Source organism: Lates calcarifer, unplaced genomic scaffold (genome assembly GCF_001640805.2).
Source record: "Lates calcarifer isolate ASB-BC8 unplaced genomic scaffold, TLL_Latcal_v3 _unitig_5892_quiver_1866, whole genome shotgun sequence".
Taxonomy (NCBI): Eukaryota; Metazoa; Chordata; class Actinopteri; family Centropomidae; genus Lates; species Lates calcarifer.
In genome coordinates, this window is record NW_026117784.1 from 10,001 (window position 1) to 14,371 (window position 4,371).

Genomic DNA, 4,371 nt, shown 5'->3' on the forward strand with positions numbered 1-4,371 from the left:
AGGTTAGGGTTAGGTAAGGGGCCCAAGCAGGTTAGGGTTAGGGCAAGGGGCCCACGCAGGTTAGGGTTAGGTAAGGGGCCCAAGCAGGTTAGGGTTAGGTAAGGGGCCCAAGCAGGTTAGGGTTAGGGCAAGGGGCCCCCATGGTTAGGGTTAGGGTTAGGTAGGGTTAGGGTTAGGGTTAGGGGCTCCACATGGTTTTAGGGTTAGGCAAGGGATCCACGCAGGTTAGGGTTAGGGCAAGGGGCCCACGCAGGTTAGGGTTAGGCAAGGGGCCCAAGCAGGTTAGGGTTAGGGCAAGGGGCCCCCATGGTTAGGGTTAGGTAAGGGGCTCCACATGGTTTTAGGGTTAGGCAAGGGGCCCAAGCAGGGTTAGGGTTAGGGCAAGGGACCCACACGGTTAGGGTTAGGCAAGGGGCCCGAGCAGGTTAGGGTTAGGGCAAGGGGCCCCCATGGTTAGGGTTAGGTAAGGGGCCCTGCGTGGTTTTAGGGTTAGGCAAGGGGTCCAAGCAGGTTAGGGTTAGGGCAAGGGGCCCACGCAGGTTAGGGTTAGGCAAGGGGCCCGAGCAGGTTAGGGTTAGGGCAAGGGGCCCCCATGGTTAGGGTTAGGTAAGGGGCCCCGCGTGGTTTTAGGGTTAGGGCAAGGGGTCCAAGCAGGTTAGGGTTAGGGCAAGGGGCCCACGCAGGTTAGGGTTAGGTAAGGGGCCCGAGCAGGTTAGGGTTAGGGCAAGGGGCCCCCATGGTTAGGGTTAGGTAAGGGGCCCCGCGTGGTTTTAGGGTTAGGGCAAGGGGTCCAAGCAGGTTAGGGTTAGGGCAAGGGGCCCACGCAGGTTAGGGTTAGGCAAGGGGCCCGAGCAGGTTAGGGTTAGGGCAAGGGGCCCCCATGGTTAGGGTTAGGTAAGGGGCCCCGCGTGGTTTTAGGGTTAGGGCAAGGGGTCCAAGCAGGTTAGGGTTAGGGCAAGGGGCCCACGCAGGTTAGGGTTAGGCAAGGGGCCCGAGCAGGTTAGGGTTAGGGCAAGGGGCCCCCATGGTTAGGGTTAGGTAAGGGGCCCCGCGTGGTTTTAGGGTTAGGGCAAGGGGTCCAAGCAGGTTAGGGTTAGGGCAAGGGGCCCACGCAGGTTAGGGTTAGGCAAGGGGCCCGAGCAGGTTAGGGTTAGGGCAAGGGGCCCCCATGGTTAGGGTTAGGTAAGGGGCCCTGCGTGGTTTTAGGGTTAGGGCAAGGGGCCCACGCAGGTTAGGGTTAGGCAAGGGGCCCGAGCAGGTTAGGGTTAGGGCAAGGGGCCCCCATGGTTAGGGTTAGGTAAGGGGCCCCGCGTGGTTTTAGGGTTAGGGCAAGGGGTCCAAGCAGGTTAGGGTTAGGGCAAGGGGCCCACGCAGGTTAGGGTTAGGCAAGGGGCCCAAGCAGGTTAGGGTTAGGGCAAGGGGCCCCCATGGTTAGGGTTAGGTAAGGGGCCCCCCGTGGTTTTAGGGTTAGGGCAAGGGGCCCCATGTGGTTGTAAGGTTAGTGGTGGGGCCCCCTGGGTCTACCACAGGCCAGGTGTGGAGGCTTGGAGCCCAGGGGTCGGGTCTGGGGGCTTGGATTCCCGGGAGGGGCCCCCGGGTCGGGTCTGGGGGCTTGGATTCCCGGGAGGGGCCCCCGGGGTCGGGACTGGGGGCTTGGAGCCCAGGGAGGGGTTCCCGGGGTCGGGACTGGGGGCTTGGATACCCGGGAGGGGCCCCCGGGGTCGGGACTGGGGGCTTGGAGCCCAGGGAGGGGTTCCCGGGGTCGGGTCTGGGGGCTTGGAGCCCAGGGAGGGGTTCCCGGGGTCGGGTCTGGGGGCTTGGATACCCGGGAGGGGCCCCCGGGTCGGGACTGGGGGCTTGGAGCCCAGGGACGGGCCCCAGGGAGCCACCTGGGGTCCAGGGCCTCCTCCTGGGATGCCCCCCTCTCCAGAGACTAAGTGTGAGCACAGGTAGAAGGGGAGATTTCCCCTTCTTCCCTTCCGAGCGATAGTATGCTCCCCTTCTCCCCTGTGCTCTCTCCAGAGACTAAGTGTGAGCACAGGGAGAAGGGGAGATTTCCCCTTCTTCCCTTCCGAGCGATAGTATGCTCCCCTTCTCCCCTGTGCTCTCTCCAGAGACTAAGTGTGAGCACAGGGAGAAGGGGAGATTTCCCCTTCTTCCCTTCCGAGCGATAGTATGCTCCCCTTCTCCCCTGTGCTCTCTCCAGAGACTAAGTGTGAGCACAGGGAGAAGGGGAGATTTCCCCTTCTTCCCTTCCGAGCGATAGTATGCTCCCCTTCTCCCCTGTGCTCTCTCCAGAGACTAAGTGTGAGCACAGGGAGAAGGGGAGATTTCCCCTTCTTCCCTTCCGAGCGATAGTATGCTCCCCTTCTCCCCTGTGCTCTCTCCAGAGACTAAGTGTGAGCACAGGTAGAAGGGGAGATTTCCCCTTCTTCCCTTCCGAGCGATAGTATGCTCCCCTTCTCCCCTGTGCTCTCTCCAGAGACTAAGTGTGAGCACAGGGAGAAGGGGAGATTTCCCCTTCTTCCCTTCCGAGCGATAGTATGCTCCCCTTCTCCCCTGTGCTCTCTCCAGAGACTAAGTGTGAGCACAGGGAGAAGGGGAGATTTCCCCTTCTTCCCTTCCGAGCGATAGTATGCTCCCCTTCTCCCCTGTGCTCTCTCCAGAGACTAAGTGTGAGCACAGGGAGAAGGGGAGATTTCCCCTTCTTCCCTTCCGAGCGATAGTATGCTCCCCTTCTCCCCTATGCTCTCTCCAGAGACTAAGTGTGAGCACAGGGAGAAGGGGAACATACTAACGCTCGGAAGGGAAGAAGTGGTAATCCCCCTTCTCCTGTGCGCCCTCCCGTACCCCGGGTTTACAGAAAAGTTTCCGCACGATTTCAGAAACCCAGTTTTCGGAAACACAGGCCTCCAGAGCTGAGCCCCGGACATGCCCGGGGATTGTTGCCCGCCCCGAGTGAAGCTCAGAACGGCCTTCTGTTGCCCGGTTGTCCCCTCCAAACTGCGGTTCTCTGCCTGACCGATTGGCATCCGTGGCTCGCCATCGGAGGGCCCCCGCCGGCCGGCCTCGTTGCCGGTGTTCGGGCGGACGGTTCCTCCGGCCTGCGGGCCGGCCTCTATGTCCCCGGGTGGGTCCGTGCGCGGTGGTTAGCAGCCCCACGCACTTCCCCTGGGTTCGAATGATCTGTAGCGAGACCGAGACGCCCCGTCTGCCTCAGCCGTCCTACGACGGAGCCCGGCGCTGTGTCGTGGGTTATGCCGGCATAACCCTCCCCCCGCTAAGTTGCGCCGCGGCCTCCGGAGAGCACAGCGTTTCTCAAAGACAGCCTCTCGAACCAAGAGAGAAGGGGGTCTCAGCCCCCGGCAAACGATGCTTCGGTCCTCCGCCGGGAGCCGCCTTCCAGGCGGCCCCGGGAGGCCACCGCACCGTTGGAGAGCACGGAGGCGGGCGGGCGGCCGCGCCGCCCTCCGTGTCTGCCCGCATCCGAGGGGGGGCTACCTGGTTGATCCTGCCAGTAGCATATGCTTGTCTCAAAGATTAAGCCATGCAAGTCTAAGTACACACGGCCGGTACAGTGAAACTGCGAATGGCTCATTTATGGTTCCTTTGATCGCGTTACTTGGATAACTGTGGCAATTCTAGAGCTAATACATGCCAACGAGCGCTGACCTCCGGGGATGCGTGCATTTATCAGACCCAAAACCCATGCGGGGTGCCTCTCGGGGGGTGCCCCGGCCGCTTTGGTGACTCTAGATAACCTCGAGCCGATCGCTGGCCCTCGTGGCGGCGACGTCTCATTCGAATGTCTGCCCTATCAACTTTCGATGGTACTTTCTGTGCCTACCATGGTGACCACGGGTAACGGGGAATCAGGGTTCGATTCCGGAGAGGGAGCCTGAGAAACGGCTACCACATTCAAGGAAGTACTTACCGGAAAGGTGTGATGGTAGCTCAATACCCCCCTACTAACGGAGCATCGTCTGCTACAAAATTGGTGGTGCATGGTCCTGGAACCAACTCCAGGAAACAACTGTTGTTGAACGCTGAAGGTCTTGGTCAACAGGGTCACCGGAGCCTTGGTAATGGTGGCCTCCTGACCTCATAGGCTTGCCTACTTCCGGGTTTGTCAAGTTGGGGACTAGGTATGGGTTTGGCCGCCCTGGCTGCTGCTGCCCTCCGCCCGCCCCTCCTGGCTGCTGGCTGGTGTTTCAGTTCTCTCTGCGGGATTCCTATCTACGGCACCGTGTGTGTGGGGGTTTGGTTCCTCGTATGGGTGTCCGGTTCCGCACTGCGGGTAGTTGGGATGGGACAATGGGGTGGTGGGGCTGGTGACTGCGGGGGTGAGTCTCATTCCCATCATCGAAGCCC